This window comes from Eptesicus fuscus, chromosome 12 (assembly GCF_027574615.1).
Source record: "Eptesicus fuscus isolate TK198812 chromosome 12, DD_ASM_mEF_20220401, whole genome shotgun sequence".
Taxonomy (NCBI): domain Eukaryota; kingdom Metazoa; phylum Chordata; class Mammalia; order Chiroptera; family Vespertilionidae; genus Eptesicus; species Eptesicus fuscus.
Window position 1 is genome coordinate 39,653,597 of NC_072484.1, and position 27,327 is coordinate 39,680,923.

The 27,327-nt window shown below is 40.5% G+C and overlaps 1 long non-coding RNA gene across 1 annotated transcript; it reads left to right on the top strand.

Moving 5' to 3' along the window:
• The first annotated feature begins 549 nt into the window (after nucleotides 1-549).
• LOC129150954 (uncharacterized) lies at nucleotides 550-27,327 on the top strand. The gene is made up of 3 exons (XR_008557745.1): nucleotides 550-700; nucleotides 15,084-15,229; nucleotides 27,153-27,327. It is a non-coding gene; the product is annotated as an uncharacterized LOC129150954 (long non-coding RNA).

A 27,327-nucleotide genomic window follows, 5' to 3' on the forward strand; every position in this document is an offset into this window, starting at 1 on the left:
TTATCCACAGGGGATACACTCCAAGTCCCCAGTGGACGGCTGAAACCACAGAGAGTACCGAACCCTCTATATACTGTTTTTTTTCCTATACACACATACCTGTGATAAAGTTTAATTTACAAGTTGGGCACAGTAAGATATTAACAACAATAAATAATAATAAAATAGAACAATTATAACAATCGACTGTAGTCAAAGTTACATGGATGTGGTCTCTCTCAAAATATCACATTGTACAGTACTCACCCTTCTTCTGATGGTGTGAGATGATAACATGTCCACATGATGAGATGAAGTGAGATGAATGGCGTAGGCGCTGTGGCGTAATATCGGGCTTCTATCGTCCTTCTGACGTATGTGACAAGCATTTTCATGGCTTCTCCGTGGCACATCCGAACTGCCAGCATCGCTGCTCTTGTGCTTTAGGGTCACGATTAAGTAAAATAAGGGTGACTTGAACACACGCGCTGCAATATCACCGCAGTCGATCTGATAACCAAGATGGCTACCACGTGACTACTGGGCGGGAGCATCTACCGCGCAAGCGCGCACGCGCAGACGCTGGACAAAGGGGTGATTCACGTTCCAGACCGCGCGAGATTTCATCACGGTACTCAGGACAGCCCTGCAATTTCAAACTTAGGAGTTGCTTATTTCTGAAGTTTTCCATTTAATATGTTTGCACTGCAGCTGACCACAGGTAACTGAACGTGAAAAGCAACACCACAGAGGAGGGGGGATTGATTACTCTAGTCCAAGTCGCAGTGGGAAATGCCACTGCGAAAAGTCTTCCTTCTCAAGGAAGTTCTCTCTCACACAGACATGCCCTCCTTTCTCTCCCAGCGGTTGTTCTCAACTCCCACAGGCCTTCAGGTACCCTGGGTGCTGGAATACCCTTAATAGCTCACAGGTCAGCTTTGTATATAACTTTGTATATAACTCAGGTTTTCAATATGATTTCATGGAACTATATTTTCATTACTTCTCTTTAGGACTATTAAGTAATAGTGATAGTAAGATAGCAATAGCTTATGTATTATAACACACACACACACGCACACACACACACACACACATGCACACACACAACGGGCTCCCAACTGAGCCTCATTTTAAAGGAAGGGTCCCTAAAGTTGTGATGTCTTAACTCAAAGGGTCAGAGTTTCATCAGCAGGAGATACTTTGTCCACCTAGTAGCACGTTAAGCGCCCAGCCTGTTTTGTCTTCTGGATGGAAAGTATAGTGTCAGTCACCGGTGACTGACTGGGCGCTTAATGTGCTAGTTGGGTAGAAAGTGAGGACAAAGAGAGTCTTACACATCCTTCAAATTACATAGAAAAGGAAGCTACTTTCTTTTTCAATGAATACACCAACACTAAATTCCCAGTTTCAGAATAGCTCCATGAAGGGCTTCAGGCTCTCTGCTCTACCAGGAAGGCAATATTGGGTATTTACCATTTGTCTCACAAAATCACACCTCCGGAGCCACTTTAGAGAGAATAGAGACAATTGCAAAGTATATTCATCAAACAAATGGCTCTTCACCTCCAAGAGAAACATAACATGCTAGCCTGTGATGAGTGTCATCACATTACTAGACAGATCACATCGTTGTGCTTCCAAACCTGTGGCATTCATATTGACCAAAAAGTCTCCAAAAATCATCCCAAACATGGCATCACCACTGAAAGGCTTCCCTCATAGGCTGTGAAACTCTTGGAAAGTTCAAGGCATCTAGATTGAAGAGGCAACCGGTAAGAGACCTCCCCGTGCCTGCCATGCTCTGGGTTGTCTGCCCGGAGCAGCCTTGAGGGAGTGACATTCATCAAACCCAAATTGTCCCACAACCTCCATGACAGCGTGATCTTCACACAGCATCTGTTCCTTCCTGTCAGCGAGTGTGGATGATGAACTACCATGAACAGTAACATCTAATTGCTGCATTTAATATTTGGGGTTAGTTTGAGGATTCCTCAGTTCAAAATTGGAAAGGAAAATTCTAACACCCAGCCAGGTCCTGAGTAAATCGTGAAAAGGGGGCCGATGTCCTGGTCTTCAATGCTCCTCTTGCTGCCATCTCTCCCCCACCTGCATCCCTGACTTCCCCCCATGCTCAGGGACCTAGTGAGCTCAACATTATTCTTTTCCCAGGTAGATAAAACATAGTCAACACAAGTAATGGTTAATACAGCAGAGAGTGGTGGTTAAGAGCAGAGATCATGGAGCCAGCATGCTTGGGTTGAAATCCTGCTCTTCTACCCTCTGACCATGTGACCTTGGGCAACTGATTAAAATCCTTGGTGTCCCAGTTAGAATAGGGATGATAATAGCAATAGTATCCATCTTGGGTTGTTGGGAGGATTAAAGGAGTTGACATGTTTAAACATGTGTAGTAGGCACTATCTAAGTGCTTGCTAAATAAGTAGCAACCTGTGTTATCAATAAGAAACACTAAGTTAGCACCTATTGTGTGCGTTATGGGACACATACCTGGGTGGAGATGTTAAGGCAGCAGGGACTCATGCCAGTCATGGAGTTCTAGAATGATCATTTCATTCCCTTTATAGATGGTAACTTTCCTTAATTCCCTTCAGTGTCTTGGTCATGGGCATTCATGCAAATTCTATTTATCTACTTCAGCCCTGGGCATTCACTGCTATTGCTCTCCCAGGACTGACCTTGGCCCACTCTTCCCCCAAAGCCAATAGAGGACATTTAGTTGTCTAGGACCTATGTGTTCCAGAGTTCACAGGAGCAATGAAAAGCAGATGCAGAAGGGACACACACACATGCTCAGCGAATCTTCTTTCAATTCTGCTGTCCTCCACACCACTCCATTTCCCATCACCTCTCTTCACCTTTCACAACACATTTTTTTCAACAATGAGGTATTTAAGTGAAAACTGAGCTTTAAGACAAAACTATGGCATGAAAAATCTCCATAGGGAAGCAAGTTTCTCTACATGCAAATCTCAATCAGCCAATGGGTATGAAGTTTTATCATGTGCTCCAGGATAGGCTGGGCCTGGTGGAGGACACAGAGGAGCACAAGACAATGTGGCCACCAACCATTCTCCAAGGAGCTCAAAAAGGCACAAGAACAGAGAAACCACGTGGAATAAATAGCCTTGAGGGGCCTGGGGAATTCAGAAGCAAGGGGGATAAATAAGTGTAGGTACAATCAGTGCAACATTTGTGGAAGAAATGGAGTTTAAAATTTAATTTAAATTTTATTTTCAATATATGGAGCAAGCAGAGGCCATTAAGAGGTAGGGATAGAATCTAAAAATACAACATCAATCACAGCATGTCTGTGGAACAGCAAGACTAGCCCACCCATAGTGGAGGATGAAAGTTGGGAAATAGTATGAAGAAAAGATGGATAGAGAGATTTTCCACCAGTTTACAAATGGCTTTTGAAAGCTCAGCTGGGAATCTAAGATTTGATTAATTGCTAGGTGTACAAAATATTCTTTTCTATTGGCTCTCTAAGAAGCTGGATAAATACATTCCCCAGCAGGACCTTTGGGAAAGTTCTTTCTCTTGTCACTCCCTCCTCTCTTTTCTGCTCTCTTTACATTGATCCTACCAGGCCTGATGCCTCACCTGGACTGTGGCACTAGGCTCTCAACTGGCCTCCAACCTGCACCCTCTGCTTACTTCAGTACATCCCACACCAGCTGTCAGGTCATCTCCCTAAAGCTCAGCTCTCATCAAAAGCCTGTTCAGTGGCTCTGTATGCCAATTAAATTATATCTCAACTCCTTGTTCTTGAATTCAAGGTCATCCAAGTTCCAGCCTCAACTTACTGCTCCCACCTTTGCCCCTGCGTCTTCATACTGCTGTCAAAATAGATTATACAAGGGCACTTTCCCATCTCTACCTACTTGACTGTGCACAGTCCTCTTTCTGGAGTGGTCTTCCCAGCTGCAAACTGAGCAGGAAACAAAGCATCCTGTGATCATGGAAGTAGGTAACGTCCATGCAGGCAATAGGGCTAATGAGAGCCCAGGAAGTACCAGGGAAGCCTGCTAACAGGTATGTGTGTGTGTGTGTGTGTGTGTGTGTGTGCGTGTGTGTGTGTGTGTGTGTTTACTCTTAATGGCCTGATTGTACCTACACTTATTAATCCCCCTTGCTTCTGAATTCCCCAGGCCCCTCAAGGCTATTCCATGTGGTTTCTCTGTTCTTGTTCTCTGTGTGCAGACAGAGGCACCACAGCTTAGTGGTCATGGGCTCTGAAGGCAAGCAAATTGGATTAATACCCTGGATCCAGAACACCCTAGCTGTGTTCCCTAGATAAGTTCCTTAACCATTCTAGGCTTCAGTTTCCAATCTAGAAAGGTAGGTTACTAATAGCACCCTCCTCTTAGGGTTGTTGTGAGGCCTAAATAAGATGACATATGTAAGTACATAGCACAGTGCTAGTGAAATAGCAAATACTAAATAAGTGCTAGTATTGTTTTAGGCAGAGCTCAGTGAAAGAAAGTGGAAACAGGCAAGCAGTTTTCTATTTCCAAATGTCTTCATATTTATAATTTCTCCTCTCTTTCTCTTTCCCAAAGCTATGCTTCTCCAAGTTATTCTAGGATCTTCTTTTCCTGCATCTCCAGTTTTTAGTTTTTTTATTGGATGTTCCCTTTCACCTGCAGACATCTTACTTCCTGACCCTACATAGCCCAGCACCTTCCACACATGCCAATTTGAAGAGGGAGTGAGAGAATAAGGTGTAGGGTTAGAGTCTGCAGTTGAAGGCAGGGTGGGAGATGTGGATGTGAAAGATATTAGCAGAAAATTGGCATCATTAAAACAAATGAACTTTCTGAAGAGAGAACATACAGAGAGAGGGGCAACAACCTGGAATGAAACCTTTAAGAAATGTCTACCAGGCATCAAGTTACCTACAAAGGAAGGCAGGTTTCTCCCCCAGACTTCCTTCCTGTTCCCCCATTCCGTTACACTAATGTCTCATCGCCAAGGTGCTGCTCTGAGTCTTCACCTCCTTACTCACTACACTCTTCTCTCATGTTGACACAAATGGCACTCACATGTCTCTCTGATATCTCACCCAAGTGTAGAACTTCATCCTAAAGTCCCTGCCTAGAAGTCTAACATATGTATGGAATTCATCTTCTGTATGTGTCTTGAACTGCTGTGCAAGTCAAGAGAGGTGGTCAATAGTGTCAAAGTAAATTTTTCATTTAAGACAAACTCCAGAGCAAAATAATAGCTAGTCTGCTTTTCTGTATAGTTGCTGTATCTTCAAATGTAGTGAACATCCAACACAATTCCAAATACAGTCCTTGGGAGGTGGGTTGGATTAGACATTGCATATTTCCTTTCCTTCTCTGTGAGATGACCTCTGTGCAATCCTAAAAGGAGAGTCAGCAGTGACCCACTAGAGCAGTGATGGCGAACCTATGACACGCGTAGCCATTTCTGATGACACGCGGCTGCATGCCAAGGATGAAACATTTGCTGCTCCTGAGGATGAAACATTTGCGACTAGAGTCTTGGAGTTAGTTTTTTCCTCAAAGTGACACACTACCCGAGTTATGCTCAGTTTTTTTGGTGAAGTTTGACACACCAAGCTCAAAAGGTTGCCCATCACTGCACTAGAGTGTACTGAATGGGCAAAAGAACCAAATCCAATATGACAATTTCAACAGTGAACCAGCTCTCAGATCTCTTATTGCCCAAACTTTTATAATATGTACTTTTATTTTGAGGCTAAGATATGCATATTCATAGTCAACTTTACTAATATTAAGGATATTAGTAAATATCAAATGTTTGCTAACAAATGTTTACATATGAATACACCGTGTAACCATCATACAAATCAAGACATAGAATTGCAGCCCTCCCACCCCAAGGTTCCTCTGTACTGTTTTTCAGTCACTGAAGTGGGCACCATGCAGACTTCTATCACCATTGATTACGTTTGCCGATTCATGATCCCTTAACTTGAACCACCCAGTATGAACTCATTTGTTTCTAACTTTACCCCCCTCAGAATAATGCCAGATTTATCGGTATTGTTGTGCATATCAGTAGTTTGTTCTTACTGCTGTGTAGTATTCTATTGCATGAATACCACAATTTATTCATCCATTCTCCTGTTGATGGGCATTGGGTTTGCTTCCAGTGTTTTAACATTGTGAGAAAGCCACTAAAAACATTCTTATTTGTGTCTTTTGTTGGTATGCACTTGTTTCTCTTGTGAATGTGTGTATATATATATATATATATATATATATATATATATATGGTATTCTGGGTCATAGGGGAGGCATGTGTTCAACAATTTAAGATACTGCCAAAAAGTGTTCGAAAGCAGTGATACCATTTTACACTCCCATCCGCAGTGTTGGAGAATTCGCGTCATTCATAACCCCATCGTGGCCCAGTCTTAATCCAACTATAACTTCATTTACAGCAAAAGAATTTATGGTTTTCTTGCCCTCGAATTTTCAGAATCAGGTTTTCTTTCAAACATCATCTCTCTCCTAGATTGAGAATATGAAGATTTTATTTTATTTTTTCCATTTCATTCTACAAAGGCCTTGAGATAGTTTAGGAAGTGGCATGCACCTACATAGAAAAATGCAGAAGGGAAATATGGGTGCATAGAGCAAAAACCTGCCTTAAAAAACTCCTGGCTTAGGGAAGTGTTTTAACTTGATACACATCATTTGGGCCACACATTCCTTTCTTAGTTAATAACACCATTCAGTGAGTAGAAAGCAATTGTCTCATAAGATGCCATCCCTCACATAAGAGCAGACATCTAGCCAATGGGCTGGAGGAATGAGTAATGAGGCTACTTCTCACACTGCACTGTAAGCTACTCTCACGTGGATTTTGGCATAAGTGGCCTTTTTGTTGTCATTAGGATTTTTCCTCCCCCTGGCTGTTCAGAAGTTTTGGATGAAATTTTTCTGATGTTTTTAATGAAAGATGATATTTGCTTACCCATCACAGAAATGCTGCCGAACATGTTGCATTCACAACATGACACAAAGTATAAAAATCACAGAGAGACTAATTACTGGAGGAAAATTATACCAAAAGACCTATTTCCTCATGATGAAATGACAGCCTGGTGCCCCGTTACCTGGCCTGATAGGCAAATCATCTGCGCAACACTGTTCTAGCACTTTGCCTTGCAGGCCACAGCGGAGGAGAGAGGCACTGCGGTCCTGTAAGCGGCTCCGCGAGAAACCAAGGCGAGCTGTCAGTTAAGTGAGGTCTAATTATAAGGCTCAGTTACAGTATTCATGAATATGACAGACAGGAACCAAGGCTTACCTCTATCTATACACGCTGAATATATACTTATATAATATAGAAATAGAGATAGATAGATAGATAGATAGATATAGATAGATAGATAGATAGATAGATGATAGATAGATACACTCCTGCATCTATACTTACCGCTAGAGAAATTCCTTCTCTCTTTTTATTTTTTTTTAAAATATATTTGTATTGATTTCAGAGAGGAAAGGAGAGGGAGAGAGAGAAACATCAGTGATGAGAGAGAATCACCAGTTGGCTGCCTCTTGCACACCCCACACTGGGGACCAAGGCTGCAACCTGGGCATGTGCCCTGACTGGGCATCATGGTTCATAGGTCAACGCTCAACCACTGGGCCGCGCCCGCCAGGCAATTCCTTTTCCCTTTGTGCCAACATCTGAATTATCACTGGAAGTTTTGATGCTTAGTGTTGACAGCCAGGGCCTGCCCCCGCCCAAACTGGGAAGTGAGCACCACCTCTCCTCTCTCACTCTGCTCTGCCTCTTCTCATCAGCTACCTAGGACTAAAAGGGTCTGTTCCTTTTCCAATCAAAAACCTATTTAAAGAGATAGAAAATCATCTTTTCCTCCTTAATGTGTATTTAAATCACTTCAAATCACTTCTCTTTCCAGTCATAAAAGATCACATTATTCCGTTTATATGAAATGTCTCAAATAAGCAAATCTATAGAGACAGAAAGTAGATTAGTGATTGCCAAGGGCTGGGAGGGTTGGAGGGAAATAGGGGGTGACTGCTAATGGGTATGGGGTTTCTTTTTGGAAAATTAAAATGTTCTAAAACTTATTGTGGTGATAATTGCACATATCTGTGAATATACTAAAAACCACCGAATTATACCTTAAGTGGGTGAATTGTATGATATGTGAATTAAATGGCAATAAAGCTGTTTTTAAAATGACTTCTTTTTATTTGTGGTCTTTTTCCCAAATGCAGAAAATTTTAAGCATCCAAGAACAAGTGAGGAAGTTTGGGGGTAGAAAGTGGATGGGGAGGAGATAGAATAATTTCTGTTCCCCTGAAATCACACTTATAAGACCAGTCTTGGTAATTATATTAGAAAGGGGGGATCTTGCTTGATGTCAATCAGTGTTACTCAAAACTTTCTACCCATGATTGTTTTTGATCAACACAAAGGTCTCATGACTTCTTTTAAGCAATTTGAACATTCAAAAGACATTAAATATCACAGTTACAGGCAAATCATCAAATTATAGCATGATCTCTCAGAGATGATGTTACACTCTCTTCACTTGTTCAGAATCATGACATGGAGTGAGCATTATATTTTGTTCCTAAGACTGCCTATAACTTTCTCTTGAGATCATGTCAGAGCTGGAAGGGACGTTAAGAAGTTCCCTTTATCTGTATAGACATTGATGTGATTTTCAGCAGAAAGGGGTTTAAAAGTAGAGGGTTGAACTCAATTTCAGATACGGCCATACCCTCGGATATCAATCATTCCATGGAAATATTTTCCTCAAGCATGCTCCCCCTCATGGTAAACATGGAATTTTGTGTTGCCTAAGTAAATGATGGTATTAATAAATTGTTAGTTTTTTTTAAAAGCAACATAATGTAGGTGTGTTATCCTTTTTAAAACAGCAATTATCACCCGGCCAGTGTGGCTCAGTGGTTGAGCATCAACCTATGAACCAGGAGGTCACGGTTCAATTCCCGGTCAGGGCACATGCCCAGGCTGCAGGATCTATCCCCAATGTGGGGCGCACAGGAGGCAGCTGATCAATGATTCTCTTTCATCTTTGATGTTTTGATCTCTCTCTCCCTCTCCCTTCCTCTCTGAAATAAATTTTAAAAATATCCAAAAATAAAATAAAACAGCAATTATCTTTTAGAAATGCATACTGAAATATTTATAAATGAAATTATAAAATATACAGGATTTGCTTCAAAGCAATTCCATAATATCACCCATGAGAAGCAGGAGTATATACAGATTATAGAAGTTTGGGCATGAGTTGATCATTGTTGAGGCTGGATGATGGGTACATAGTGACCGATTATATTATTCTGTCTTCTTACATATATTTTTTAAATTTTCCATAAAAAAAATTTAGGAAACATGCTTCCAACCACATGGAGTAACAGACACTGAATTTATCCTCCTACCTTAGAAAAATTAGCAAACCAGGAAAAATTCTGTATAAAACAATTGTTTTCAGACATTGAATCATAGGCAATGCATGAAGGAAAATAAACTAAGTGACACTTACATTTGACCCAGCTTATGGCCTGGAGAGTTTCCAAGCTATGGGACAGAAAGGGGGAACCCAAAGGAAGCCCAGCATTCTCACTAGAATGGGGGTGGCAAAGATTAGAGTTCAAGGAGACCAAGATGAGAGAGAGAGAGAGGGATAAGGAGAGAGAGCTCCAGAAATCTGTAAAGGAGTCCCCAGGGTTATGCAAGCATGAAAGGAAACTACTGAAAATCGGTGAAAGAAACCCTGGAGAGCAGTAGGTTGAATAATTCCTAAAGCTCATGCAGGGCTAGATATCATTTGTGTTTCCATAAACCAGAGTAGAAAGACTCAGTAATCCATAAGACATAAAGTGGAGTCTTCAGAAAGGTTGTACCATAACAATGGAGCTAAATTAACCCAAGACTAAAGGCAGATTTGGAACTGAACTAATAAATCTGAGACATAATCTTTGAAAGGATCAAAGAGATTCCAAACATTTAACTGCATGCAAGAATAAAGTCCAGCTTGTTTAAAGAAATACAACAAACCTTAAAAGGCAACCATGTAAAATCCATGATGCCCACCATCCAATCAAAAATTACCAGGGATGAAAGAAGTAGGGAAATATGATCCATAGCCAGAAGAAAAATCAACCAATAAAAACAGAGCAAGAAATGACAGAGATGATTGAGAGATAAGTATATTAAAACAGGTGCCATAAATGTGCTCCAAATGTTTAAGAAGATATAAAAATGCATGCACAAAATAAAGAGGAAACTGGAAGATATAAAAATAATTTGATGAAATTAGAGATGAAAACTACATCAGAGATGGAAAAGCATTGAAGAAATGATCAGTGAATTAAAAACATAGCCAGAGAAACTATTCAAAATGAAGCACAGAAAGAAAAAAGCCTGGGTAAAATGAGCAGAGTACTGTCTCATACCTGGAGTTCCAACATACCTGTAGTTCCAGGAAAAGAGAGGAAAGGGATAAAAAATATTTTTTAAAAATAATGGCCAAAATTTTTTCAACTTTGATTGAAACTATAAGCTTGCAGCTCCAAGAAAGCTCAATGAACCCCAATTAGAATAAACATAAAGAAAACAACCCAAAGGCTCATTTAAAAAAAAAAAAAAAACTACAGAAAATCAGGACTAACTAAAAAGGAAATCTTAAAAGCAGACAAATGAAAAGGACACATTACATAAATAGGACCACAAATAAGAATTTTTCAATGAAAATCTATGCAAACCAGAAAGCAAGGGAGCAACATAGTTAAAGTACTTAAAGGGAAACATTTACAGGGAACTCATACAACTTAACAAACTGAAGATAACCCAATCAAAAAATGGACAATGGACCTAAATAGATACTTTTTGAAAGAGGACATACAGAAGGCCAAGAGATATATGAAAACATGCTCAAAGTCACTAATCATCCGAGAGATGCAAATCAAAACGACAATGCGGTACCATCTCATACCTGTCAGAATGGCTATCATCAACAAATCAACAATCGACAAGTGCTGGCAAAGATGCGGAGAAAAAGGAACCCTCGTGCACTGCTGGTGGGAATGCAGACTGGTGCGGCCACTGTGGAGAACAGTATGGAGTTTCCTCAAAAAATTAAAAATGGAACTCTCATTTGATCCAGTAATCCCACTTCTAGGAATATATCCCAAGAAACTAGAAACACCAATCAGACAGGATATATGTACCCCTATGTTCATAGCAGCACCATTTACAATAGCTAAGATTTGGAAACAGCCTAAGTGCCCATCAGCAGATGAGTGGATTAAAAAACTGTGGTACATCTACACAATGGAATACTATGCTGCGGTAAAAAAGAAGGAATTCTTACCATTTGCAACAGCATGGATGGAACTAGAGAGAATTATGCTAGGCAAAATAAGCCAGTCAGAGAAAGATAAATATCACATGATCTCATTCATTTGTGGAAACTAATGAACAACATAAACTGATGAACAAAAACAGATCTAGAGACAAAGAAGCATCGATCAGACTGTCAAACCTCAGAGGGAAGGTAGAGGAGGGTGGGGGTAAAAGGGAGAGATCAACCAAATGACTTGTATGTATGGATATAAGCCTAACCAATGGACACAGACACCACGGGGGTGAGGGCATGAGTGGGGGTGGGAGGACAATAGGGGGATAAGGACACATATGTAATACCTTAATCAATAAAGAAAAAAAGTTTAAAAAAATAAAGTGCTTAAAGGGGAAAATCACATATACCCCAAAATATAGTTTAAAAATGAAGGTGAAATAAGACTTTTTTGGGACAAACTAAAGCTCAGAGAATTCATTACAAATACACCTGCACTCCTATCAAAGGTTCAGCATACCTGGAGTTCCAGAAAAAGAGAGGGCAGGGAGAAACAATATCTGAAGAGGGAAAAGGAGGATGCAATGCAGTCTCTTACATTTGCAGAGACTTCCTTTACTCATCAAGCTATTGGTTTTCCCCTCGACTTTCAAAGTCATGTTTTCCTGCCACCATTGATTTCGAACTCAGATGTTTTCCTCGTTTGCTGGTACTGCTTTTCAAGTGTTCTTGGGAGCTTAACCTTGAGAGTAACCCAATTTCAGATTATATTCCAAACTGAGTCTCCCTCAGCAAACGTAAACTCTACAAATGCAGGCTGAGGGCATGTGAGCACCAAATCAACTTCCTCTTTTGTAAAGTCTGGCTGGATAGCGAATCTGCCTAGATCAGAAAAGTTTCACCAACAACCAGGGAAATTTCCCTGAGCCAGAGGAAATACCTGATTAACCTAAAATAAATACATACATACATACATACATACATACATACATACATACATACATAAAATGACATCTCATTTGGGCTGTCAATGATCCCCAAAGTTTTCTGACACAGTACCTTCCCAGAACCACAAGACTCGGAGGACAGGCGTGGTAATCAGCCACAAGATTGCTCCATATTCTGGCTTACAACCCTAATTCTAGAAGAGATGTGTTAATAGCCTACAAGGCAAGAATTTCAAAAATATAAATGAAATTGTATCAGCATTTTAAGTATCTGCCATGCAGAATACCAACATTGTTCAGAACACTTTTCAAAGCTGCCAATACGTTTCTATTCATTGGTGGTAATGATATTAATTTACTAAATATCATTTCAAATACTCTTGCCTGCTGATATTTTTTAGCATGATCATGCAACCCAAAAAGTACATTTCTTTCAGCAAAGTTGTTTGATTCAGAGGACTCCTAAACGACTTCTACCCGAAGATCACTTTTTGCCGTGGTTGCTAAAAACACCAATTGTTTACCAGAACATAGTTCCAAGCTATACATAAAATAAATTTTTAAAAGGACACTTAATGCTCCTATATTTTAAAGAAGTACCCTCCCATAATTTCAATGCATGGCTCAGAGAAAACCTGAATGAATATTTCTAAGGTCTGAAAACACTGGCCACAGAGTCCTGTGGCATTTGAAGGGGAAAGGACTCTTTTCATTACTCCACACTAAACACCTTTTATCAGTGATAACTTTCCCTTGAAAGACAAGAAAGTGGGTATATTGAATATTTATATATTGTGTATTTCACATAGGTTTTTTTCTTACATTTTTATGTGGCCTACCATGGTTTTCAGCTAAATGGATATAAGAAGAAAGTCACAGGAAGTTATCAAAAATTACGACTTCTGGTTTGTTCTAGAATTACCTTGCCTAGATTGCTTAAGGAATACATTTTTGTAATAATAAAATTCCCACAAAAAGTGAATAATATGGGAGTCTAAATCCACTTTCCAGACTTGCTTCCCCTGTAATATCTGTAATAGAACAATCCTGAATTAGCTGCTACTTTCCATAATTCTTGTCAGCAAAATCTATCAGTAGTTCTAACTCTGATTATACATGCTGGTAATGTAATTAAATGTGTTTTAAGCCTATCTCTGATGTCACAGTTTCAAATATAGCCACATAAATTTTAGCTATGAGTATTTCATACATAATTTATATATACAAATGTGTTTGCATGTGTACCTGGATTAAGTATAATAAATGTAAATTGTATAATTTATATCTATATATGTTTAACTGTGTTTAGTTTCAATCAGACAATGGCTTGATATATATTTTTAATGAGGGAAAATCCTACTGCAATATTAAGATTTTGTGTTTTGCAGACTTCATTTCTTAGTATTTTTTTAATTAAAAAGACAAATACATTTCAATGTTCTTTTCAGTAAATGTTATGCTTCCTGTTCCAAAACAACCTTAAGTTTATAAATAAGAGTTAATGAATCCAAGAACCATGTTATTCCATGAGCTTGTAAACTAGACTTCTTTCCAAGTTGGATTTTCAGATGGTACAATTTATAAACAATTTCTGGGGGTGGAAGGGTTGTTTTTATTTTGTTTTCTGTGTGTGTGTGTGTGTGTGTGTGTGTGTGTGTGTACACACTAATAAAAGAGAAAGATGCAAATTGACCGTACCATCGTGACACCCACCAGCCAATCAGTAGTGAGTATGCAAAATAACCCAACAAACATAGTGGGTTAATTTGCATACACAGGCACCGAGTGCCTGGGGGCGAGATGCTTGCGTCGTCACCATGGCGATGACGCAGGCATTCCACACCACCCCAGCTGCTCCGGGCCTCTGGGCAGCATGGGAAGGCGGAAAGGCGGCTCCTACCAGAGTGAAGGCAGTGCCAGCAGCCAGGGGAAGAAAGGCCCATTCTTGCATGAATCTTCGTGCATCAGGCCTCTAGTGTATATATATTTGTTGTTAATCCTCACCCAAGGACATTAACTCTTAGACAGAATGGAAAGGAGGGAGAGAGACAGAGAAAAACATTGATGTGAGAGAGACACATCAATTGGCTGTCTTCCACATATGCCCCAACCAGGGCTGGGGATCAAGCCTGCAACCTAGGTATGTGCCCTTGACTGGAAATGAACCCGCAACCCTTTAGCCTGGGGGCCAAGGCTCTATCCACTGAGCCAAACTGACTAGGGCATGTTTTTCTATATTTTTAATAATTAAACTTCTACCTTTCAAATGACTTAAAGACTAACTGAATTCCTAACACATCACAAAAATGAATTTGTGCTTCACTGGGATTTCTCAGGCCAGCACATCCTCATCCTGCATTTGTCTTTCTCTCCGAGAGCATGCTGGCTGGGCACATGAATGGCTCAGAAGTAGTTTGCAGTATCACGTGATGCTGCTTTCATTGAAGAAGAAGGGAGTCTGCATGGCATCCATTCCTGAGACCTGATCAGAAATCGTTCCTGAGAGAAGGAACACTAACCTTGGACTCTCTCACGCTGTAAATTGTCTCTTCTGTAATTGTGACAGACACTCCCCCAGGTTCTCTCTCCCATACGCCTCCCGTGATCACTTTATTCTTTCTCTCTCTGCTGCCAAATCCAGTGGAGTTCCCGGAGTTTTGACACCTTGTAAAGACATTCCAGTGGATTCTAGCACACCCAAACAGATGGTGTGAAAGGAATACAGGGGAAGAAAATAGAGACCCCTGCCAGATTCTCATGTATTCTAGGTAACATCGTGTTCCAGGAGAAGAAAAAAAAATAAAAAGGAACTGATATCATTGTTACTGCCTGCTTCCTGAGCCAAGCCACCATGCTTCTGCCAAAGATAACACCGTCTTTAAGATGCCTACAGAAACTCCCAGCATTATGCGAGGTAAAACACGAGACCTAGGAGGGGGTATAAAACAATAATCTGTATTATTGTTATACTGTGTTACACTGAAGCTTACATAAAACAGAATTTGTTTTTCCTTTAGCAAGGAATGCCATCCAGCTTGAAATAGCATCTCTACTTCCTCTCCTTGTCCAGTGTGCTAGAAATTTCTACTGTTTCCTCTATGAAAGCTATGGCATAGGAACAAAGTGTATGAAATAAATATTAAAGAACAAGTTAAGTGCTTTTTTCCCCCAGAAACAACCATATTTATATGAAAAGAGGTTTACCATAATTAGCCATTAGGAAAATACAAATCGAATCCATAATGAGATACCACTACACACCTGTCAGAATGTCTAAAATAAGAAATAGTGGCAACACCAAATCCTAGCGAGGATATGGAGAAACTGGATCATTCATGCATTGCTGGTGGGAATGTAAAGTGAAAACAGTTTGGAATTTTGGAAAACGGTTTGGCAGTTTCTTTAAAAACTAAACTAGCAACTACTATACACCCAGCAATTATACTCTTAGGCATTTATCCCAGAGAAAAGAAAACTTATGCTCAAAAAAAAAAAAAAAACTGTACACAAATGTTTATAGCAGCTTTATTAATAATAACCCAAACCTGGAAACAACCAGATGTCCAAACTGTGCAAACTGTGGTTAAACAAACTGTGGTGAATCCACCCTATGGGAGGGAGGAGGGGCGGCTATAAAAGGGCAACAGGAAGGGTTGCTGGTGATGGAAATGTGCTGTATCTGACTGCATCAATGTCCGTATCCTGGCTGTCACTTCATCCTATAGTTTTGCAAGATGTTACCATTGAGAGAAACTCAGCAAAGGATACTTTGAGTCTCTCTGTATTATTTCTTACAGCTGTGTATGAATCAGTAAGTATCTCAAAATAAACTTTCGAAGTATAACTCCGTTACAATAAAAAAATTTAATCTATGCAAAGGCACAAAGGAAAACATGTATCTTTTGAGTAGATAAATTTGAAGATTATAGTGATCCAAACAGATTATATATGTGTGTGTGTGTGTATATATATAATTATATATATATATATATTATAATTGATTTCAGAGAGGAAGAGAGAGGGAGAGAGAAAGAGAAACATCAATGATGAGAAAGACACCCCCTACTGGGAATTGAGCCTGCAACCCGGGCATGTGCCCTTGACTGGAATCGAACCCGGGACCCTTCAGTCCACAGGCTGATGCTCTATCCACTGAGCCAAATAAATTGAGGCCAAACAGATTTCTTTTAAGTCTCCACTTATAATAGATTGTGAAATATCTGCCATATATATATATATATATATATATATATATATATATATATCAGTAGATTACTTAGATTTAATAAAGAAAGAAGCCATTGGTCTCTCCATGTCTTCTCTTCATCAACGTATTCAAGAGCTCTAGATCAGAAAAAAAATTATGGGTACTCTACCAAGGATATAATGGATGGATGATACAAATAACATTAAAGCAGCAATATGCTCTCTGGATGTGCAAAGATAAAATTATTCAAGTGCCGTTCCTTGGTCATAAATTGGCTTGTCTGGAAGCCATTCACATTCTTTTATCCATGTCCCTTGTGTTCAGTGACATGAATTATTGAATGGCTAATCCAAATTGATGTAGGGAATATAGTTTAGAGCTGGCATGGGACCCACACGGCTACAAAACTCCCGACCTTGGTCTCCTTGCTTTTCCTGCTTGTCAGTCACACACTCACATTTCATTTTGAGAGACTGGAAGGTCACATTACAAAAGTAAGAGAAATCACATTTTTTTCAAGTACTTTGGTTCTTGAAGTGCTCACCAGATGATCATGCCCACATCTAATTCATCACTTTGCCTTTTCTCCAACTCTGGCTCTTCCTGGTCCGCTCATTTCTCTTCCTTCTTATATGTTCTCTTTCTCCACTTCTTCCTCATCTCATATCTCAATCCTATTCCTCTCCTCCTCTCCAGCTCAATCGCCCCTGCTCAGCTCATGATTTCTCTTTCCTACATTTGTACCTCCTTACTCCACCATTATATAATCCAGAGCTCAGCCACACACAGGCCTAGCTAGAAAGGAAATTATTCTGTCCTTAAATAGATGCTTTTAACTCTATGAAATGTTATAAATAGAACTGGGTGGGTGTGTTTTTTTTTTCTTTTTAGTTGCATATGACATTTCCCTCAACTCTCCAGAGCATCTTTCTACTCCAGCACCTTGGCCCAGAAAAGGTTGATGAGGATACAACTGTTTGCCCTACATCTGTCTCTCTTCTCCTTTCTATAAACCCCACTTCCTCTTTCTGTCTTACCCAGACCTCCCATGTGTAAAATTTCATGGTTTTATTTTTCTTACATAAGTATTATACCACACATTTTGGTTAGGAATATATATATATATATATATATATATATATATATATATATATACACACACACACACACACACACACACCACCACCACCACCACCACCACCACCACCACAAGCAGCAGCAAAGTTATTTTCAGGTAAAGTCACTAAAAGTCACTCATGCTACAATTATTCTAAACTCCACGGCTCCTCCCCAGCATATATGCCCCTGTGTTCTGGGTTCTGACAAACCTCTATAATTCGGGGTATGCGGAGTAGAAGGAGGGCTCATATAGGACTGCAGTCACATAAATCATGCCATTTCATTAGGAAAAGCTACTCGTGTGTGCTTTTATTGCTATATCAGCACCAGTCATTGGTGAACAAAACCAGGTCAAAGAAAAAGGATAGTCTCTGGTTTTGAGCACAACCTCTTAGGCAAGCAATGCCCACAAAATCACTGCTTTCATTGCTTTACTTTGTCTTGGTTTTTACTGAACCATTTTATGGTCATGTGACGACACACTCCAAACAGGATCGTTTTGGAAACAAAATAACCAATAAATCACTGGAAAAGCTTAAATGTAAAGCTAGTCTACCCTTACAATGAAGTCATTTGTGTTTTTCACTCCAGAAATCTTTCCCTGGGAAAAACAACTTGCATTGTTTATCTGAGGTAAAAGAAAGGCAGTGAAGTATTTATTTACATCATCATAAAGTTGAAAATCCAGTCCTAGGCTCTCTTTAAAAAAACTCAGTCCTCAAAGGGAGTGCTTGGACAACAGATGGTCCTCATTGGTCAATGGGTGATATATGTGTTTTCTGTGTGATTCTGAGAACCTAACATGGAAGCAATAAATGTTACGATTAAATGAGAAGTAGTAGTGAAATAGCTCAACAATTTAAAAATAACTTCAGGATTTTGAGTTGCATTATGGGAAATCTAAAAATTTTGTCTATAATTGCCTGAGAAATAATGTTTCAGGAATTTATTGAATAACCAACCTAATGGCTTAAAACAATTCCTCGCGATTCTGTGGGTTGGTGGAGCCCCGGTGGCAGGTCCCTGTTCCATGATGTAGAGACTGAGATTGCGACCTCAGCTGGACCGGTGTCATCCGAGATGGCCTCTCCTCTTCCAGAACCTCCCTCCTGTGATTTTTCATCATTTAGTAGCGGAGCCTGAGCTTATTTATCTAGCAGTTAGAGCATAAGAGGCTGGAGCCAAGAGGCTGACAGACCGATTCCAAGTGAGACACAAAGCTGGCCTAGTATCACTTTTGCCACAATCTGTCAGTCAAATCAAGTCAAGACCAGCTCAAATCAGAAGGAAGAGGGTCTTGCTTCCACCACATAATGGGAGGAGGAGCGTGCATGTTCATAGATAGGAATTTGTGGCTGCCATCTTTGGAGATGATCTACCACAGACGAGGAGGGAACACAGACTACTTCTCATACAATGAGCATGCCACATTTTAAAAAGGAATGATGCCCTGGCCAGGTGGCTCAGTTGGTTGGAGTGTCAGCCCATACACCAGAAGGTTGTGGGTCCAATTCCCAGTAAGGGCACATACCTAGGTTTTGGGTTCGATTCCCGGTCAGGATACATACGGGAGGAAACCAATTGATGTTCTCTCTCTCTCTCTCTCTCTCTCTCTCTCTCCTCTCTCTCTCTCTCTCTCTCTCTCCCCACGCCCCACTCGCTCTACCCACCCCCCCTTCCTCTCTCTGTAAAAATCAATAAAAACAGATCCTCAGGTGAGAATTTTAAAAATAAATAAATAAATGGTGATGATCCTGATAACATTAAGAAGTCAATAAAAATAGTAATGCATGTTCAATATTATCTATTTTTTCTAAGACTATAAACAAGAACTTATTGGCCTACCAGTGGGTCCCCAAATTCTCAGTGTTAGAGGCATTCCTTTGAGCTCTGTCATCTTCAGAAGTCCTGCCTAAAAATGCAATACCCCTGGCATGGATCTCAGGACAATCACTAGTGCCTTTGGGTGAATCCGAGATTATCAACTAAATCAGTGAGTGGTCTTTGACCCTTTGTTGGATTTTGGCCATCTGAGAGACCTGGAATCACCTTCCAAATGTTGTGGTTGTTATGGGCATTTTTCATCAAACTGGGCAGATACCAAAGAGATTAAGACTCCCTGTTCTAAGGTCACAGTCTTGGGTAAAGGCAATGATAACAGTGCTCTTTAGTGAGAACAATGACACACTTAACTGTCCTCTAAATATTTACTCTCCTTTACCTTTGTCTCCTCCTCACACACTACACCTCTTTTTTTTTAATTTTTTTTTTTTATTGATTTCAGAGAGGAAGGGAGAGGGAGAGAGAGACAGAAACACCAATAATGAGAGAGAATCACTGATCGGCTGCCTCCTGCACATCCCCAACTGGGGATAGCGCCCACAACCTGGGTATGTGCCCCCACCAGGAATCAAATCATGACCTCCTTCATAGGTTGACACTCAACCACTGAGCCTCCCCAGCCGGGCCCACACTACATCTCTCTATGCGGAAGGAAGGGTCTTTACTTTGTAACTGTAACCCCCATTGGGGAGAATCCCATAGAATCCTCACTGTGCTTCTGATCTAGTTCTTTCAAATGGTATTCCTCAGAACCCTTCTAGGGCTAAATGAGGCCAAGGAGGGGCATGCCCTGGGGGGAGAGCTCAGGGGGTGGGCGGGGCTCAGGCTTACCCGATTCAAACAGAGCAACTCTACCTTGACCCTATCTTATTGTACTTACATGCTTGTTTTCCTGTGAAGAATGAGTTGGGAGGCTAAAAGAAGTTTGAGAATTACTAACAAGCCCAAGGCTCTTATTTTCCAAGTGGTAAAAAATGGTACTTACTGAGTTTAACTAAGTCTGGAGTCCGAGCTGAACTACAGCTGTGCCTCCGGTTTCCTGACCCTTGATGCTGTAAGTTTTCTAGTCCGCACACTACCTCCCACCAAGCACTGGCCCTCCACCTTCTCGCAGGCCAGCGTGTGACCTCCCCTAACTTCAATACGTGCTGTCCCCTCAAGCCAGGGCGTCTGTAATCAGGAAACAGCCAGCTGATAAGTCAGAAACTTAGGGGAATTCCTGGAGGAAAGCAGCCTGGGAATGGGCATGGGAGGGGAGACGAGAGCTCTGTAGAACCCACGGAAGAAGGTATCTTCATGCAGATCTCAAACAAGGCAGCGAGCTGGTCCTGACTCTTCCCACAGCCTTCTTTTTCCTCCAGAGAATGGATTTGAAGTAGCAATAAGCCGCATTCCTTTTTCCCAAAAATTAGTGTGAAAACACACTGTCCCTGATCACTTAACTCCTGACAGCCAGAAAGTGCATTGCAAAGTCATATTCCACGCCTTCCAAAATGCCTGAAGGAGAGAAATGCTAGACACACCCCAATAAAGATATGTGTATAGAGTTCTACCCTTGCAAGGTTAATGGGCCTTGACTAAGACCACTGTGACTTTAATGCATGGTATTGTTTTATTCCTACTGTAGTTTTAAATAGAACATCTCAAAACAATTAGATTAATTAAATATCCACGGGGATGCAGGAAATGTTTTCTTAGCACACTCGGGGACTTGACCAGCTCAGCTCCTTAGGTTTTCTTCAGAACCTCTTCAACCAGTATTCTCACTCCATCGGAGCCTTGACAAGGATCTCACTCTGTCATTAAGAAGAACATTTCAGTACCTGGAAAAATGTAAGACTTCTTGAGACTTAAATTTACCAAATGTAAGCTGTTTAGTTTAGGGGGGAGCCATCCTGTCAACCTCCCTAGCTTATTGTCTGAGAATGCGAAGTAGATCGTGGTCTTGGGGAGTAAAATACAGGTTAGAAAGGTTAGAAAAAGTCAGCGAGCAATTTTTATTGTCTATGTTTCGTCAAGATACTGAAAGTTGAAAATTTCACCCCATGCTAATAACACAGTATTAGTTACACTTGACTGCTTTGTTGGAGCCAAACCAACCTCACTTCTGTTCTCTCAAGCCTAAATTCCCAGAGCGGCCAGCTTTTTAAGAAAACAAAAGCTGCCATAATCTCTAGTATAGGCTGATTGTCAAACCACAGGAGTTCTAGCAAAGACCACATATTATCATGAGCTCCAAACATTAAAGTCTGCGGCATGACAAGCTCTAAGAAAAAAAAAAAACTCGTAAAAGAGACTCATTTTTCTCCTCGATGTCAGCTACAAGAATAAACTAGCGACGAACAAGAGGTTGGGAGTTGGAAATTAGAAGACCGCGGGCTCTTTGGTTTCATGGCCAACTAATCTGATAATCTTGGGTGAGGCATTTCATTCATCTGTCTCTACACTGAGACTTACTGTTTGTCCCCTCTGCGAGTGTTGAGTTTGCATAGTTGCATGGGAGATTCTTTTTCCTTTTGTGGAATCTCAGGGGTGTCCGTGTCCAAGAAAGTCTACTTCTACTCTGCTGAAGCAATACAGCATGGTGGTCAAGAGCATGAGCATGGTTCCATCCATACCCTGGCTTTCTCCCTGGCAACCCTGTGACATTGGACAAACTATTCAAAATTCCTGCATCTTAGTGAATATTACATTGACTAACCTTCCTGTCCTCCATGCAATCATTTTATTCATCTTGTAAATAAATCTGGGCTCTTTCACATAATATTCATTGCATTATTAGGATTGGGAGTTTACTTGAGTCTTGAACATAGAGAGAATTGGTTCAATGTCAGTAGATAGGAATACTATGTCTAAAACAGCATCGCTATAATTTCCTAGTGATGCGGCTGCATATAAAGATAGTATGTGTGCAAAGAAGGGAAATTAGAAATTTGAAATCTAGTGGTTTTACTGACCAGTTCAGCTATTCAGGTTTTCTCTGCCGTTCATTGTCATTGATTAGGCTGTTTAACCACTGTAAAAAGAGAAGTTAACTTGTAGAAGCCTGGTAGTAATTCAACTAATCCCTGTCCAGAGAAATGAAACAATTTGCCCAGTGGAGATTTAATAGACATCCTTCTCCCACTGTAGAAGAAGTCAGTTTTGCATCTATTTAAACAAATTCATTTGCCATTCCTAATGGCCTTTAAATGTTTCTGGTCTTTGTATTCAACTTTGAACTAGTTATAACACTTTCCTGGTTCTCTCATTAATTGATGAATTAATAAATAAACCCTCTGACATGCATTTATTTTACTTTTTAAAAAAAAAACAACCTTTAACATAAGTAGATAAATATATATAAAGTCTCATTAACTCACTTATTTTTTAATACATTTTTATTTATTTCAGAGAGGAAGGGAGAGGGATGGAGATAGAAACATCAATGATGAAAGAAAATCATTGATCAGCTGCCTCCTGCACACCCCCCCACTGGGGATTGAGCCCAAAACCCTGGCATGTGCCCTGACCAGGCCAGACTTATTTTAAAAGGGGGGAAAAAATCTTTCAGATTAGAGGATGTCCAAAGAAATAGTTTTATTACTTTCAAGTCTATACTAAGAAGAATTATCTAATAGAGATCAATATTTAATAAATTATTTATAATGGATATATCACTTTTCAAAATAAATTGATGCTTCCGGAGCATTTAAACACAGCAGCATATTTTAAGTGTTTTTAAAATCTTCATCTAATCTTATTTATCCTATATAATAAAAGCCTAGGTGGAGTCGCGCGACATGACCGTCACAAGATGGCCACCACAAGATGGTCACCACAAGATGGTCACCACAAGATGGTTGGCAGGGGAGGGCAGTTAGGGGTGACCAGGCCAGTAGGGGAGGGCAGTTGGGGGTGACCAGGCCAGCAGGGTAGGGCAGTCGGGGGCGATAGGGCTGACAGGGGAGGGCAGTTGGGGGCGATCAGGCCAGCAGGGGAGCAGTTAGGCATCAATCAGGCTGGCAGGGGAGCAGTTAGGGGGCAATTAGGCAGGCAGGCAAGTGAGCAGTTAGGAGCCAGCAGTCCTGGATTGTGAGAGGATGCAGGCCAGGCTGAGGGACACCCCCCAGTGCATGAATTTCGTGCACTGGGCCTCTAGTACTCTTGTAAAGGAAAAAGAAATAGTATGTGCTATGTAATAAAAACCCTCAGCCCAATTATCCCAAATTACAAATTAGTGAAATATTACTTTAATAAAATGTTATGTATGTAAATTGATAGAACACTCACTGATTCTTAAAATGCTTCAGTTTGATAAGATTGGGGACTAATGGGGGAATAAGGACACATATGTAATACCATAATCAATAAAGAAATTAAAAAAAAAATTGGGGACTAAGGCATCAGATAACACAATGTAGGAATTCCTTCTAAAGAGAGCTTTTTGGATAATCAGGCAGTCCCTGCCTGAACACATCTATTAATAGGGAGCTCACTATCTTTCAAAGAAGGCCATTTGATTGTTAAAAGCTTCTTTGGTTTGGAAGTTTTCTTTGCAATTAATCAAAATCTCCCTCCTTGAAACATCCATCTATTGGTCTTAGTTGTGGTTTCAACATAAATAGACACATAACAAGTCTTTTGTCTTCTTTTTCCTCTAGTGGTGTCACTTCTCTGACATTGGGGATTCTTTGGGGAACAAAAGAGGTCAAGAAGAAGGATCAGAAACTAGGTCTCCTGCCCTAACTGGTTTGGCTCAGTGGATAGAGCGTCAGCCTGCGGACTCAAGGGTCCCAGGTTCGATTCCAGTCAAGGGCATGTACCTTGGTTGCAGGCACATCCCCAGTGGGGAGGATGCAGGATGCAGCTGATCCATGTTTATCTCTCATCGATGTTTCTAACTCTCTATCCCTCTCCCTTCCTCTATGTAAAAAATCAATAAAATATATTTAAAAAAAAAAAAAAGAAAGAAACTAGGTCTCCTATATCACCTCAAAGTCAAGAGTTAACAATCATGTACACAGACACTTTGGTTGCTGCTATAAGCTATCCAAATCAACTCCACATAAATATGAGTCTAAATTCTCACATAGAGACTACAATGTTATTCCTTAGCTTTCATGGATATTTCTATAGATATTCCTTAAAACCCTGAACCTTTTATTAAAATTACAAAATATCCCACAGCCAAAACACTTAATTCTTTCTAAACCAAGACAACTAACAATAAAAGGAGTTGCCCTATTCAATTTTATCATCCTACTAAAGGCTTGATGCACAAAATTTGTGCAGTGGGGAGGGTATCCCTCAGCCCAGTCTGTGCCCTTTCATAGTCTTGGAGCCCTTGGGGAATGTCCAACTGATGGCTTAGGCCTGCACCGAGCCATCAGTTGGACATCCTTAGTGCTGCTGCAGAGCAGGGAGAGGCGCCCTCCACCACCGCTGTGCTCGCCAGCTGTGAGCCCGGCTTCTGCCTGAGCAGCACTCCCCCTGTGGGAGAGCACTGACCACCAGGGGGCAGCTCCTGCATTGAGCGTCTGCCCCCTGGTGGTCAGTGCACATCATAGCGACTGGCTGTTCGGCCGTTCAGTCAATTTGCATATTAGCCTTTTATAATATAGGATAATTCTAAGAATGCCATAGAACCTCTTTTTGTGCGGGTCTTGGAACAGTTTCATAGTTTGCCAGAGAAATAGCCAACCTACTGTTTCATATTACATTACTAGAGGCCCAATGCACAAAACTCATGCAAGGGGCTCGGCCCTCATAGCGGCTGCCCACTGGCCGTTCTGGAAGGTCCTTCCACTGTCCAGTCTAATTAGCATATAAGCTCTTTATTATATAGGATGATACCAAAATGGTCGAAAGGATTTTTTTGTAGCACCTTTGTCTAAAATCAAAGCATCTTAAAAATAATGTATAATTTGCCCAGCTGGCAGGCTCAGTGGTTGAGCATCAACTTATGAACCCGGAGGTCATGGTTCAATTCCCAGTCAGGGCACATGTGGGCTCGATCCCCAGTGTGGGGGTGTGCAGGAGGCAGCCGATCAATGATTCTCTCTTATTATTGATGTTTCTATCTCTCTCTACCTTTCCCTTCCTCTCTGAAATCAATAAAAATATTTTAAAATAATAATTTATAATTTAAACATTGACATCTAACAGTTTCCTACATGATTTTCTCCCTCCATCCAACCCTCTCCTTAAGAGGAAAGACTGTGGTGACTAGACAATAACGCTAGAAATAGATTCTTTAAGGAAGGGGACAAGCTGTGGAATGCACTTCTGAGAGGAGAGAAGTTTCTGCAGCTTTTACAGATTATTTTGCTAGGGAATAAAGAAAATCTTGCTATTTTCCCTATGTCAGATGTAAAAATAAAAAGCATAGAGGAGAAGAATGGGGCCATAAACTTGATACAATGTACTGCTAGACTTTCCGCAGATAAGCTTCAGAGACAGTTTCGATGATGCTCTTGTCAGAAAACACATGGTATGATACACTGTATACGTGCCAGATAGCTTCTGCACTTTCAGAAATGACATTTCTAAAAATGTCTATCCATTTGGAAAATAAGTATGCAATAAATCTGTAAATATTTATTATAAAAGCAATAAGAAAACAGTAAAGAATGAATGCAGCTTCTGACAACACTGCGTAAACTGTTAACAACAGACCTTTGGAGCCCATCGATTCTGTTTCTAGATCAGGGGCTGGAGCCCAAACGTTGCAATAACAGGGGCAGTGTCAATACATTCCATGCCCACCCTCCTGCCATAGCTGGCTCACCTAAGGGAGGTGCCAAATGATGACATGTAAAACATACACACTTGTATTTCTCAACCCACATGTGTTGCTTGATCAATGAACCAAAATAGCTACTCTTTGGAATTGGGAATCTGTAAGAACTTGTCGCTGTTCTTTTTTGTTCTGGGTGCTATAGAAAGGGACAGGGAGACAAAGAATAGGGAATCTCCCATAGAAGAGAGAATATTCATACTTCTGCAGGATTTGGATCACCCTAAGGCTGTCCTATGAAAGCACCCTTTCCCCCTGGCACTGGCCTCACTTTTGCTTGGTAGCTCAATTCTCTGCAACTGACTGAGGAGATGGTTATGAGTAAGTGATGGAGGCATGAGGCATGAGTGATCTCCTTCCTTTATGTAAGAAAACCAAGTTGCATATTGGTTTACCTGTTCTAAGTAACTATCCTCTGGACAAGTTAGCTCTACACTTCATATATTTATTTATATCAGAGAGGAAGGGAGAGGGAAAGAGAGATAGAAACATCAGTGATGAGAGAGGATCATTGACCAGCTGCCTCCTGCACACCATACACTGAGGATTGAGCCCACAACTCAGGCATGTGCCCTGATCAGGAATTGAACCATGATCTCCTGGTTCTTAGGTCAATGCTCAACCACTGAGCCACACTGGCCGGGCAGCTCCACACTTCTTGACTTAATCCACAGAATTAGAACATCTGCTTTAATCGAAGATTTACAGGGAGAATTATACCTACTCCATCTAGAGAGGTTTGCCTCTGATGTCATTCTTGATTAGATGATTTTGGAATTTTGATTGCTTCACATTAGATCATTATGATTTCAAAATGCAGCTTGTAAATGTATTCAGTTCATCAAGGGCTATAAATATAAATCTTCCACTACACACTTCTTCTTTGCTTAGGTCCTCTTAGATGCTCTTGGGTTCGTGGGAGACCAAAAGAAATGTCTTCAAGAAAAGCTGAGAAAGTCCTCCATTAGAAATAATTTTCTAAACATCTGGTCTCATGTTCGGAAATTTGATCATCGTGAGCCATTTCTGGTTTTAAATTTAAATTTAAATGACTTCAAGGTAATGA